The sequence below is a fragment of the Choristoneura fumiferana genome, chromosome 2 (genome assembly GCF_025370935.1).
Source record: "Choristoneura fumiferana chromosome 2, NRCan_CFum_1, whole genome shotgun sequence".
NCBI lineage: Eukaryota > Metazoa > Arthropoda > Insecta > Lepidoptera > Tortricidae > Choristoneura > Choristoneura fumiferana.
In genome coordinates this window covers 14,298,860-14,313,795 of record NC_133473.1, presented here as the reverse complement: position 1 = coordinate 14,313,795, position 14,936 = coordinate 14,298,860, and positions in this window count along the sequence as shown.

The following is a 14,936-nucleotide window of genomic DNA, read 5'->3' as shown; positions in this document are numbered from 1 at the left end:
ATAAATTAATATGAATTATAATTGTAATCGTGTTTAGCTTAGTACTAGTTCATAAGATAATTAACTATTGTACGCCTAAAAGGCAGATTATAGCAGTTCTGACAGTGACGATATGTTTAAGATGTATTTATGTACCTATACGAGTAATAACAATAAATGAATTTGAATTTAATTAGGTATGGTCTCCTGAAACAATGCTTTGCCGCACGAAACCGTGTCGCAACTTTGCATCCCAAGTCCCTGTTATATTATGTTGTCGTATCGCGCTGCATCGCTGTTATGTGTGGTAGGTAGGGTAGACTTGGGAAGGTAGAGTTGTCACATCTAACGATACTTTTTCTGTTTTTTTTTTTGTGTAAAACATTGACGTTGCAAGACTTTTTGACTCTTACGCTCTACTGCAAATTAGATACGCACCACAAATCTATAACACTTCGTTATCCGTTGTTGCTGATCAAATATCATTTTGAGAGCATCGCTATAATATTTTGAATCCCATCGACAATTTACAAAATCATCGTATTCCTTTTTCCACAGTAGAGGATATTCTAGCATTTTGTCTGTTAAATATTTCTTGTTCAGTTTAGCAGTTTTCACTAATGTCACGTTTAAGTAATGAACTCTCATACAAATGAATTTATATATGACTACGTGAAATATTAAATCATAAGTCATACAAAACAATATACAAAAGTAAATTATACCACAGATGAAGGTAAATATGGACACCTGGAATGTTGATATTAGTATTGCTATCAATGACACCTGAACACCTCCTACAAAGCTACACCATATTGCGGCATCTTTGTAAGTAATACGTCTCATAAATCCCGTTTCTTTGATTCCTAAGAAAGCGTCTATCTCGATAAAATTTCTCATTAGTTCGGCTCCAGAATGGCGATTCAGAAAAAAAACATTGAGTACGTTAGCATTGCTTAGTATCGTAAATTGTATTACCGATATATATTCAGGTAATATAAGATATAATTCTCGTAGCACGAAATATGCACAAATGTTAACCATTAGTACTGCTATAATTGAGTAGAACAGAGAGTACTTCGATTTGCTGATGATTTGGCCGTTTATAATATCGAATCGATTCAAGGCGCTCAATTTTGAAATCGGTATGTAAACTAAACTTAGTTTTTTCACGTACTCGCTTATAAGGCGTGATTTAATATCTGCAGCCATGTTCCTGTCAGAGCTTTTATAACGTAATGGTATCACATCCTTGTAAATGTGATTTATTTATAGCAATACAAAACAATTGAGTAAAAGTGTTCTGATTGTACATTGGGGACTAATTACCTAGACTAATTTCCAGAAAATTATGCTCAATTTAGATGTCATTATTCATACAATATTTATTTAAGTACTACATTTTATACCTGGTGGAGTAAATTCGATAATAATTAATCTTACTAATCTTGCCTTAATTTATTTTACGCTTAATTTTTATTATAATTAAATATTTGTTATTGAATCTTATCTATGGGAAAACGCTTATTATCGAGCTAGGTCGCCCAGGTACTGATATTTTATGTCCTAGAAATGGCAGAGCTTCGCGTCTGCCAACTCGCGCAGTGCACGGCTTGGCCACAATACAAGTTGTAAAGGCAGTAATTTGACTTCATACTAGAGGGCCAAAATCGACGCACGCACTCGTGCGGTCGCTGCGCTGGTCGAGTGAGTGCACGAGAACGTGTGTATTGCAGTGTTTACGGGTGCCTTAATTCAACGCTGATAAAACCAACATTCATACCAAGACGCCATCATACAAAGACCTAAATAAGTTTTATAATAATAAGTCTCGAAGATTTGGTTACGTCACTCAGCAATTTCAGTAACTTGGTTGTGGTGGGAGATATAAATATAGGATATTAAGACAAACAACATTGACCGGCACTCAAACGACTACCTTACCTTGACTGTATCCTTGAGGCTTAATAATTGCTTAGACCACATTTTTTTAAAAAGGTAAAGCACCTGCAATAGTTCTTATCCTTGAAACTTTTGTCACTGACCATTTCCCGGTTATTCTGTGTATCAAAACATCTCAAGACCTAAATTCAATTCTTAATAACACTGTCACTCGGTTCAACTTCCCGGCTATCAAATCGGAAATTGATAGTTATGTTTTCGACCCAATATTAAACAATAAAGATGTGAATCAGGCAATCAACTCATTAATTACCGTTCTCCAAAATGTTATCACAAAAAATACAACTGTATCCACAGTCCCACCAAAGTCTCGGATCGTTAAGCCCTGGATGACTCCAGGACTGGTTTGCTGTATTCGAAACCGGGATCGTATGCATTCTAATCTCAATAAAAACCCTGACAATGAGATCCTCAAACTTACTTACACTCGATATCGTAATTTTTGTAATCGTCTTCTTCGTAAACTGAAGCAATCATACGAGAAGGATGAATTGAATAAAGCAAGGAATAATCCGAAAGCTACGTGGAAGGTCATTAAATCTATTACTAGTACTAATCGCCCTGTTCACTTTCCCAAGGAACTTCTTCAACAAACTGAAGACACTCAATCCTCAATTAATAGTGTTAATCACTTCTTTGCCAGTATTGGAAGAACTTTGGCAAGTCAAGTAATGCCCACAGCTTTGACTGATTCCAATCAATCCACTAGTGTCTCTCCTGGAGATTCCCTTGTTATTCCGCATATCTGTAATTTGGCTATACGTACGGCCACCTTCCCTGATGCTTTTAAGAAAGCTGTGGTGCATCCGATATACAAGGGTGGGGACAGAGCCAATGTCACAAACTACAGGTCCATTTCAATATTAAGTTCATTATCGAAATTTTTTGAAAAGATTCTCAACAAATGTCTCAGTTCATACTTAACCAAATTTCAATTACTTGCTCATAACCAATACGGCTTCAGAACCGGAGTTTCAACTGAAGATGCGGTTTCGAAAGCATTCGACTCCGTCTCTGTCCCCATCCTTCTATCACAAATGGAAATACGAGGTCATTCTCTTGACATATTTAAGAGTTATCTAACTGGCCGCTCCCAGTATGTTAGGATTGGTTCCCATTTCAGCAAAGAGGAAGCACTCACATTTGGCGTTCCTCAGGGTAGCATCCTGGGTCCTACACTATTTCTAATTTATGTGAATGAGCTGTGTCAATTTGCAATTCCAAATCGTGACATATTTACTTATGCAGATGATACGGCTCTTCTTGTTTATGATGATAGTTGGGTGGGGGCTAGAGTTAATGCCGAACATGCTCTTGTTACGGTTACTGGATGGCTGTCGTCTAAATTACTGTCTCTGAATCTCGAGAAATCCAAAGTTATTCGTTTTTCTCTGCCAAATTCCATTGCCCCCCCGGCTGAATCTGAAATTATCAAAGTGCACAAATGCAAATGTGACGTTGCGGACTGTAATTGTGTAACCTTATCCATTGTTCCCAGCATTAAATACTTAGATGTACATATTGATCAGAAATTGGACTGGATGTCCATATAGAGACCCTCTGTACTCGTGTTAGGCGGCTCCTTTATATTTTTAAGCAGCTTCGGCATTCGGCGAACCCTGATATACTGTTTCTGACCTACCACGGCCTCTGTCATTCAATAATTTCGTACTGTATCTCGGTGTGGGGTGGTACATTTAAAACGGCGCTATTGAGGGCCGAGCGTGCGCAGAGAGCTGTACTGAAAGTCATGTTCTTCAAAAGGCGGGATTACCCAACCGCTCAATTTTACTCGGAATCTCAAATACTCACAGTAAGGCAAACCTTTATCCTTCAAGCTATTTTGCGTCACCATTCCATTTTGCCATTAGATGAGTCTCTGCTCATGCGTCGCCATGGTCATACTGTATCCAAAACCAGAGCGTGCCATACAGCTTTTGCTCGTAGGCAAACAATTTATTTGAGTTAAAAACTCTATAATAAAATTAACAAATTAATCCCTATCTACAAATTAAACAAATACGAAGTTAAAGTTAAGGTTAAGAAATGGTTGCATGGTCTTTCACTTAGATGAATGATTGGTCTCGCGCGCTCGCTCGACTAGATACCGCCGGCGTACTTGTCAAATGCGGCAACAAATAGTACGCCGAATTCGGCGTACCCGAGCTCTAGGCGAGCCAGTCGCGTTGCAAACTGTGCGTAAGGTGCATGTACCGAATTTTTTGTAAAATTTTGGTTATAAACCGAAGTAAAATGACAGTTTTCGCAGTGAAACTGTTTAAAAATATACTACAAGAAATAAGAAGGACACTGGGATCACATACCATCAGTAAATATCGTATAATTTCGAAATTACAAAATAAAATAACACGAACCCTAAACGCCATTCTGTGTTGCCGCGTACACAAGAATCAAATTCCCCGTGGTTGACATTTTAATAAATTGAATTTTATTGTTATCATCATTAAATGATGATAAATTTTAATAACTTATTTTATTTAAGTATCTAACGTAATTATTATATATACATAACCTAGTTCTATATTATTTAATGTTAATCTTTGTGATATATACACTGAAGGTGTATAAATTGTTACCCGACACTATTTAATTAAGGGGTAAATGTCTCTTATAATAAAAATGTTTTTCGTCTTCCCATTCAAAAAGCCCAATCAGCTGATTTACTTAGATATTACGAAAAACGAAAAAAAAAATTTTTTTTTCGTATTTCTACCCATTTTCCTGAAATGTTAACTTTTTACCCGACTGCCCGAAGGAAGGTTATGTTTTTCAAGCGTATGTATGTAAGTATGTATGTATCCATATATGTATGTATATTTTTAATCATTTTTTTTATTTTAGTCTTAATTAACCTGTACATTATATTAGGTTTTACTATAGGTGCAACGTGTTATCTTAAGTACGCAAAACTTCTTAGTTGGTGTCCATGAATTTTTAGTAATAATTTGTAAATATTGAATGTCCTTAAATATATATATTTTTTAATTAAAAGTGAGGCCTGATCATTGACCCTACCTACCTTACCTACATCATACCTACCATTTTTTTAAAGAAGAAACCTACGCCTAGCCTATACACAAACATATTAATACATTCACTCTTAATTACTTCTTAATTTCTAAGTATTTCCACACACACACATGCATACATGTTATACATGTTATAACCAGTAACTTAATAGACCACAGAATAATTTATTTTCCCAATAATTCGGGTAACAGTGGAGCAGCTGGCAACACAATTCGTCACGCACACTAGCATCCTTGCAAATTGTTTTACACCGTTCTTACGCCCACTACAATATTGAGTTGCCGCATTTACGAACCTTTTGTTTTTAGGTAGCGCGGTATCTAGTCGAGCGAGCGCGCGAGACCAATCATTCATCTAAGGTCTTTCATATCATGACACAGAAAATCTTCTCCTTACAGTGTCCTAACGTCATAAAATCTTACTTTATGACGTTATATTTATGGCCCTCTTGTTCTGAGAGGAGGCCTGTGCCCAGCAGTGGGACGTATATAGGCTGGGATGATGATGATATTTATGGCAACAATTTGTGTTGTTATATAGTTAAGTCTTTGGTTATTGTATACTTTGTTTTATCTTCATTTTATTATTACTTATTAAAACCTTCTGTTTTTACTGTTTTATTGTATAAATTCTGTTATCATTGCTTCTGATTGATCCTTATCATTATCACTGTGTATGTGTACAAATATCGCCGAAGCCGGAGTTACTCAAACTCAGGCCCCCAAGACACAGGTCTTTACCTAGTTTGGGGGTCAGAATATTTGACCATTCCCGCGACTTCTCTGTACAAACTTTCCATACTCATTGATCATTGTATTTTGATTCAAGTTGATTGTACAATAAATCATTTATTTTTTTATTGTATTTTTTTTATTATTGCAAGCATTTATTTAGTTCCACCTGTCCCGTTGACTGTCATTTCATTTTGTTTGATCAACTTCCAGTAGTCAGATTGGCTTGAAATTTGGAATACTTATGTAAATCGCGTGACAATACAATAATCTAGCAATGACATCCTGGTAGTCCAGCCAGGATCGTCTCCGCAGGACGGAATTCTTCAACGGTTAATAGCATCGACTTGAAATTTGGTATGCAAATGTAGTTTGGGTGACAATGCAAGTACAGTCAATAAAAAGTACAGCCAGCAAAAAAGCTTGTATTAAAAATGTTTTTTTTATGGTCAGGTTATTTCTATTTCCTGCTGATGCTGAAAGGTAAAATTCCCACTTGCTCGTTTGCCATCCAGTCGAATAAAAATAAAAAATAAAAAAAAATTAATACCTATTAGGTACTTTATTATTAGTCTATTAAAAATTGTCTAGGTACCTCCTCAACAATTATTTATAGAAAATAACATTAAAAAATATGCCGATTGCGATTTACAAATTAAATCTTATCAAAATATAAATCCGAACGAATTTATGAATTTGAACTAATATTAATTCACATTTTTAAAAACGTATTTAGTTTGAAACATTCTTCGGTTGTTAACATTTTGTAAAGTACAGTCAAGGGCATAAATATATATGTACGTTACCAAGTCGTCAAAAATATCTATACACCTTTATGTCACTATCTATAAGGTCGACGTATACATAAATGTGACGCTATTGCTGTATAGGTACTGTACCTACCTAAATAAATAGACTTAGGGTCTGTTTCACCACCCATTGATTAATTGTAACTGACGGATAAATGTGATGCTGTCTCTGTTTTTAACCCCCGACACGCCAAAAATACGCGTTCTGGAATTATAAGCACGACGACGTCTGTGCGTCAATGTGTGCGTAAGACACACAGGGCTGACTATCGCAAAACCCTAGTACTATAGGGTATGTGTATGGCTTAAATGTGTGTAAATGTGTGTGTGTGTGTATGTTTTGTGTAAACCTACTTGTGTGTGTGTGTGTGTGTGTGTGTGTTGTGTGTGTGTCTGTGTCAACGTAGCCCACGGGTAGGCCGACTTGAAAGCGGTTTTTAGAGTTCCGTAGCCAAAATGGCTAAAACGGAACCCTTATAGTTTCGCCATGTCTGCCTGTCTATCTGCTTACTACCGTAAACTGCTTCAACTTTGCCCTCTGGCCCCAACATTGCCTGATTCGATTTAGAGTCGATAACTTGTAACGAGGTGTCATACAGCTCGTTTCTTCCTAACTCTTTGTGCTGTCTGGTTTAGCACATATTCGAAAAAATAACATTTAAATTCAAATTTCCTTTTCTAATTCCACACCTGTTCAATTTACGTCAAGTATCCATTCTATTCAGAGCCTCCGAGCTGAACACTTACCTTTCTTTTATCCTAGATCCTATAAATCTCTTAAAACTCCATAACAAGCTCATAATTTACTACTCCTTTACGAAGGAAGGTTTTATAATTGTACAGTGCATTTCTGAAGTTTCATAAGATCATTAGATCGTAATACCACTGGACTTCAGTGCCATTGAATTATATAAATAAAGAACTGGGCACGGAAACGTAAGTTGATTAACTATGTATTTTTATAATTGTTGATACAGTGTCAAAGCATACCTTTTAGATACTTAAGACCGCGTCTATTTGTCCGCAGGTGCCCTTTTATTATTAACTTAAATAAATAATACTGTCTGCCCTGTTCTCGCCTTCTTCTTTACTCTTACAACTTCCCCGGACACCACCCCGTGACAAACTTAGCATCCTTTAGGTTTTTAAACTTTTATCCCCCCGTAATAATAATTCCCGTGTAGATAAAAGTTTAAAACCTATAGGAGTACTAAGTTATCGACTCTAAATCAAGTCAGGCAATGTTGGGGCCAGAGCGCAAAGTTGAAGCAGTTTACGGCACACACAATAAAAATCTACACACGTCTGTTTTACTTTTTGTAGTGGCCAACCCTAGCGATCCGTGCAGCCGTAGGTATAAATTTCAAGAATACGGCCGAGTCGGTCTGCTGCCTGTTACTTGTATTGTGGCTTGGCTTGGCGCGGCGTGCTTGTTTCATGTCATCTAATAGAGCAGCGCTGCATGAGGCGGGTGAGTTGCGCTATTAGATGACAGAAACAGTACGCTGCGCAAGCACCCGCGCCGTGCACCATTACGACTTAGCGGAGGCCCTAAGTATTTAATTAAGTGTTTACCTACACGAAATACCGGGTACCCTAATATTTAAGACAGAATCAATATCCCTTTGACATCATCTTCCTTTCTTATTAACACGCAACAATTCCGTTCGATTTTTCTTAACCAAACAACCAGGGAGTGGAACTTCATGTACAGTCAAGTGTAAAAATATGAACTTATTGAAAGTTTCTAAATTAAGTACCACAGACTCTTATTCCGACGCAATAAGGCCGTAGTAACATATTTTTGAGTGTTCGAATATATACTTATTTTACACTTGACTGTACCTACGCTTCTTTTTTGCAACCACGATTACGATTTTAACTTGTAAACAAAAACTTAATGCAATTAAAAGACATGTATTGAAGGAAAGTCCATTTACTCATTTTTGTGAAGTGTACCTATGTATTTATACAGTTTCTTCGTTCTTAAAAAAAGAAAATGTTGTATCTAAGTTGTTCTGGTCATTTCGTTTTGGAAAGGCGATCTGGAGTTGCATAGTGATATAGATGAAGACCGAGGTCGCAATCGAGATCAACAATCTCCCGTTGAAGTAAAAGAGATCGTAGATGGAATATCTGTTATCGCTGACGCTCAAAGTGTCTAGAATTCTGTTCGATAGCTCAAAGATTTCATCTGAAAATACAAAAACATTATATTTAAGTATTATGAATGAACTGGTTTAGATAGAGTAGATATAGTATTGGACAATATGTAACCTAACTACAGATTACTGATTGCGGTAACATTTTGTAGTAAGTAATCTCAGCAACAGATAACAAAAACTAACCGTAAAATATAGTTGAAAATTTCGTTTACTAACTACAAATGGTAGTTGTAATCACGTTTACTTGATTACATTTTCTAACTACTTACATACTTAGCTTAGTACAAAAAGATTATATCAAATCACAAGACATAGATAACAGATCTACCTAGATAAGCCAAGTTCCCCAATCTGTATAAAAACCAACCATGTGGCTTTTTTTTAAAGCTTTTATTTGCAATGTACTATTTGTTGTGTATGTATGGGTCAAATCTTGCTAGTTATATTTGACCCACTTGATCGCAAAACAAAACAAAATGTTCTTAAAACTCAAGTACCTAGTTAGGTGTTATAACTTATGTAACCTGATTAATGTAGGTAGGTTACTTAACCACTTGTAATCTTAACTACTTCTAGTTAACTACATGTAATCGTAATCTGTAATCAGATTTCAAAATGTAGTTAACTACGCCCTACACTGAGTAAAATAGTTATTGTTACAAATAGACAGAAACATTATCAGGGTAGTTTTCTGTTAAAAAAAAAACAATTGAGTCCGTCAGTTACATTAGCCTCGTAAGTCCCCGTGTACTTCACAAAGTACAAATAAATTGTAAGAATAACTGCCGAATGTACTTGGTGGAGTACAAATTTTTCAATGAAATATGAACTAAAACGTAAATATTTTTTTTTGACGCTCGATTAATGAAAATTTGCACTTTAAAGTTGAATATTTCGCTAATATTTCACTGAATCGAAAAATCGTTAAGGCAACCCCCTAATGGTTTTTAAGACCTATCCAACGATACCCCACACTATAGGGTTAGTCGAGAAAAAAAAAACACCTCCACTTATGCCTATGGGAAACCCTAAAAAAATGTTTTTTATTATTTTTTATTTTACCACTTTTTCTGTGTGACTGATATGTATATTCATGCCAAACATTACAGCTTTGTAGTACGAACGGTCTCAGAGCATAGCCGCGGACAGACAGACAGAAGGACAGAAAAGGCGAAACTATAAGGGTTCCTAGTTGACTACGGAACCCTAAAAAGGCAGGACTTACGAGGTTTAGAAAATATTAAACACGTATTTTTTAATTAGTCAATCAAACAAAAAATGACAAAGATGGAAGCGCGTCAAAGTTCGGGAGCGGAGGCACGCGGAGGCCTGCGACGTTCGTGCTAAAAAGCATGGCGTGGCGTGCCTTCTCGTTTTTAACTGGCATATCTTCATAATTTTTTGTTTAATTGACAAAAGACAAAATACATTATTTTCTGATAAATTATTCAAAATAATTAAATTTTCATTTCTCATGCTCCTAAAGTTCGTATTTATGCTGGATGTAGGCGACATAATCGGGTATCAACAGCCACAAACAAAAAAGTTTTAACATAATTATATAAAAATAAAAATCAATCAAATCAATCAAAATAAATCAATAAAACTAAAAAAATATAATTATATAGGAATGCATAAAAAATAAAAGGTACATAGTACTTGAACAAATTGTTTCCACTGTTGCTATTTAATTTCCTCTCAAGCGAAGTGAAAAGCAGTGTAAAACTCGAGCATTAAACCCATTTTCCTCTCGACGTGTCTATCCATCCTCGCCGTACCGGCTCGGGTGGCTATATGAATGTCTCGGGTAAGTACAATCTACTATTTGGGCTTATATTGGGCTCCACAGAAAACCAGCGTTACTGCACATAACGTGTGGCAACACAAGCTGAGTGGGGAGGCCCTTTTATGGTGTCCTGTCGTGTTACCGAGTAACTTAGTTTTAGTCCTAGTTTTAGTCTTATAACTGTAAGGTGATGGTGCTTATGGGACCAAAATAAATATTTCTTTCTATTTTTTAGGCGAACGCAAGCCTATCGTGGAACCTATTGTTGCTAACACTTACCAGTATAATTCGGTTTCAATTGTATATAAGTGCATATTAGTTTGGTCCGTTGAATTTGCACGTGAAACTTGTCCGTTTGCTGCGTTATCCCGATAAATATAGTCCAGCTCACGAAGAACCACCCCGTTAGAGCAAACGTTCGTGTCACGGGAAGATCCTTCAATAACGAAATTATTAATTATAGTTTCTTAACCTTTTAACTGCTTTAACTTTATGAGTAGAATGAAAGGTCAAAACCTAATTTATTATCAATTGAAATGGTCAAGAAGGCGAAGTTCTTACCGGGTTTTTGAGAAATATTATGATAGTTTGAACAGCTAAAAAAGTTCCTATGACTAATGATACCGTGCAACAAAATATCTGAAAAAAATAATCTCGGTTACAATTCGTTTCGTCAGGAAATTAAGGTAAACTTCCTTACTATTAGCTAAAGAATATAGGGTACCGCCTGTTTCACCATCCGTCGAATAAATTTATCCGTCCAATAAATGTAATCAATGGGTGGTGAAACAGCCCCTTAGAATCATAGGATTGCCATCTTAAATTTAAAAATTAATCCAAGAAGGATGCATAACTTAGTGCCAAGCTTTGAAATACACGACAATTTTTAATCGATGATCAAGAGTTGAAAAATAATAATGACCATCCAAAATTGTATTCAATAGGTGATTCAACTGTTAAATTAATTACAAGTAATAATTCGGGATTAATGATAGTGGAAGGAATGGAGGAGATGGGGGAAGGCCTTGATATTTGGAAATCCATTTTTTTTAAATAATGCATCTTTAAAACTTACATAATGTGTGTAAGTTACAAAAAAACCGTTCTGTAGTTTAGATAAAAAAAAATGAAACCAATTTTCTTGTTTTTTAATTTTCTTAAAAACCTGCAGCATTTTCGATGTTTTTTTTTTGAAATAGCATCTTACATCTGGGCTTATAAATCAGCAAAACGGCAATCAATTTGGCTTCTGGGGCCAATGTCCCATACAAACACGGCTATACCCTTTTCTTTATTCTACATAATCAGAAAGTTTTGAATTTATTTTACAGGTTGACATTATACGCACCAAGAATCTATAGCACTTCGTTATCCTTTGTAGCTGGTCAAATATCATTTTGAAGGCATCTGTGAAATATTTGGAATCCGCATCTGAACGTGAATTCACGAAGTCATTGTATTCCTTTTTCCAAAATATAGGATACACAAGCAGTTGCTCCGTTAGATATTCCTTGTACAATTTAGACTTTTTCACTAGTGCTATGTTTAAGAAATGGACTCTCATACACAGAAATTTATAGGAGACTACGTGAAAAACATGGTCATAACACATACTTAATTCTAGGGTGAAATATACAAACCCAATTATGTAAATAGATATCGGCAATTTAAATGTTGAGATCAGTACGAATCCCAATGATACTTCAAAAGATGCTATGAAGCTACACCAGATTATGACGTCCTTATACGAAATCCTTCTCATAAATTTTGTTTGTTCTATTCCCAAAAATGCGTCAATCTCTACAAAGTTTTTCACAAGTTCTGCTCCAGAATGGCGATTCATAAAGTTGATGTTCAAAAGTACTAAGTTGTTTAAAATAGTAAATTCTAGTAAGGATATGTATTCAGGTAGAGTTAGATACTTGTTATTGATAGCGGTTTCAAGTATAATAAAGTATGCAAAAATATCCACAATCAGTATTATTACGATTGAATAGATTAGCGAAAACTTGGATATACTAACGATTTGGTCGTCTTTGATGTCAAATCTGTTAAAAGAACTAAATTTAAGCAGTGGCATGTAAAATAATTTAATTTTTTCCACGTATTCATTTAAAAGATTGGTTTTAGTATTTTGATCCATGTTTTCATCTCAACTCTTACAATAGGAATGGTCAGGGTTTATAATTATTTAGGTTAAGGTGTAGAACAGCAATCAAAATTGACTACCCACAAAAGTGTTTTGAGTGTGCCCAAAGGACATAATTTCGTTATCAAATAATTACAAAAATATAATAATATTATTGTTAACTGACCCACTTGTTCACTAGCTATTCAACTATACAAAAAATATAAGTAACATTTAGTTTTATGGAAATGACATAATAATTAATCCCTCGTGGTCATATTCAAATTACTGTGTACTCCGTTTAGTAAATTAGTTTTTCTTGTTTTTTTTTTAATGAATTAACAATATTAGTTCTAATGTTCTTAATTATTTTATAGCTTTCATTTGCTGTATAAATAGGAAACAAAAATCACACCGTTTTAAGCGGCTTGCATGTGTTCCGGCAACTAGGCAAATAAGTACCTATCAAAAACACGTGGCGATACACTCAAACGTCAAAGAATTCTTTGAGTTAATAATTGGGCAAAACAAGGATAACTTCGTACTAGCGAAATCATATTGTTTTTCTATTGTTACGAATCTAACACTTGTGTACATATCCATTGAGCAAAAAAATAAAACAAATGTTTAATAAGCACGTTAGGTATTTTGTTCTGAGTCAAATGAAATCTCTCGAAAATACTTTTTATGACCTTATTATTTGAAATGTTAGGTTAAGAATAAAATATTAATTAAGAGGGCCTGTAGTGGTATTTTTCTTTCAAAAGTTGTGGACAACGCGGTTTCCTCCCTGGATTTAGACTACAGATATTTTTTTAAAGTAAATTCTACTACCTAACTATTACAAAAAATTAAAATATTCATATCTATAAATTCAATTTAATAATACAAGTAAATAATACAATAGTAGACAGATGATAGTACAGTCAACGTCATAAAGTCACAAACTAATAAGTAACTAATACAATAATAATTTATTAAAAACAGTTATACAATAAAAAAAAAATGTTAAAAATCACGAAAAAAAATAAAAAAAATAAAAAAATGAGAATATAAATATTCATATTAAATATATTGACCCGGATAACTCACGTCTTAAATCGAGTTTAGCTCGACATGTTTCGGGCTAATCCGTAGCCCCACGTGGGTTGCTCCGAAGACGAAGGGCTACGGATTAGCCCGAAACATGTAGAGCTCAGCCGTAGTGGCCGAGTGGTTTGACCTATGGCCTCTCAAGCAGAGGGTCGTGGGTTCAAACCCCGGCCCGCACCTCTGAGTTTCTTCGAAATTCATGTGCGAAATTACATTTGAAATTTACCTCGAGCTTTACGGTGAAGGAAAACATCGTGAGGAAACCTGCACAAACCTGCGAAGCAATTCAATGGTGTGTGTGAAGTTCCCAATCCGCACTGGGCACGCGTGGGAACTAACTACGGCCCAAGCCCTCTCATTTTGAGAGGAGGCCTGTGCCCAGCAGTGGGACGTATATAGGCTGGGACGATGTAGAGCTAAACTCGATTTAAGACGTGAGATATCCGGGTCAATATATTTAATATGAGTGAGTCTCACGGTAGTTTCATGTTTAAAATATTCATCCAAATTAGACTTCTGTATTTCTCTCTGCTTGATAGCTAGCTCTTTTAAAGTACTGTATCTTTTCATCTAAAGGGTTTCCTGACCGTTTATTGACTAGGGACCGTTTTGTTTCATTACTATGAGCAGGGATCACAGAGTTACCAAGAGGCATTGACGTTTTTAATAAGAATTTACGTTTTCATACTTTTTTGCCAAGAAAGGTGATTTTCTAATAAATTCTCATTTAAAATTGATTATATTGTTTGAGGATAATTAGAAACCAGCCTAAAGCGTTAGAACTGCGTAAACTATATAGGGTTTAGGGATTCCATTATTAAGTTTTGCCCAGGATAAAAAAGCAACCCATCCAATAAGAATACCTAATCTACAAATTGTGTTTTAACACTTGTATTTGTACAGTAGGCTTTATGGATTGTGTCGGTCGTTACTTAAAGATATCATAGATAGATGGTACTACCAAACGTGTACACACACAACACAACAACGTGTAAACAATTGAGCCAGGACCTGATGCAATTTCAAAATTTACACCGGATGACGGACAGTGACGATACCAGACTTTCCCCATTAGTTAGGAGTATTGTTTTCTTTTACAAACTGGCTTTACAGATTTTGAAGGTGGATCGCATGAAAACTCGACCGAAAATCCTCCCTTTGCTAGTCGCATAGCTTAGTGGGAAGGTTGTTAATCGTTTTTTTTCATTTGCGCCCTGAATAAACTAATACTTA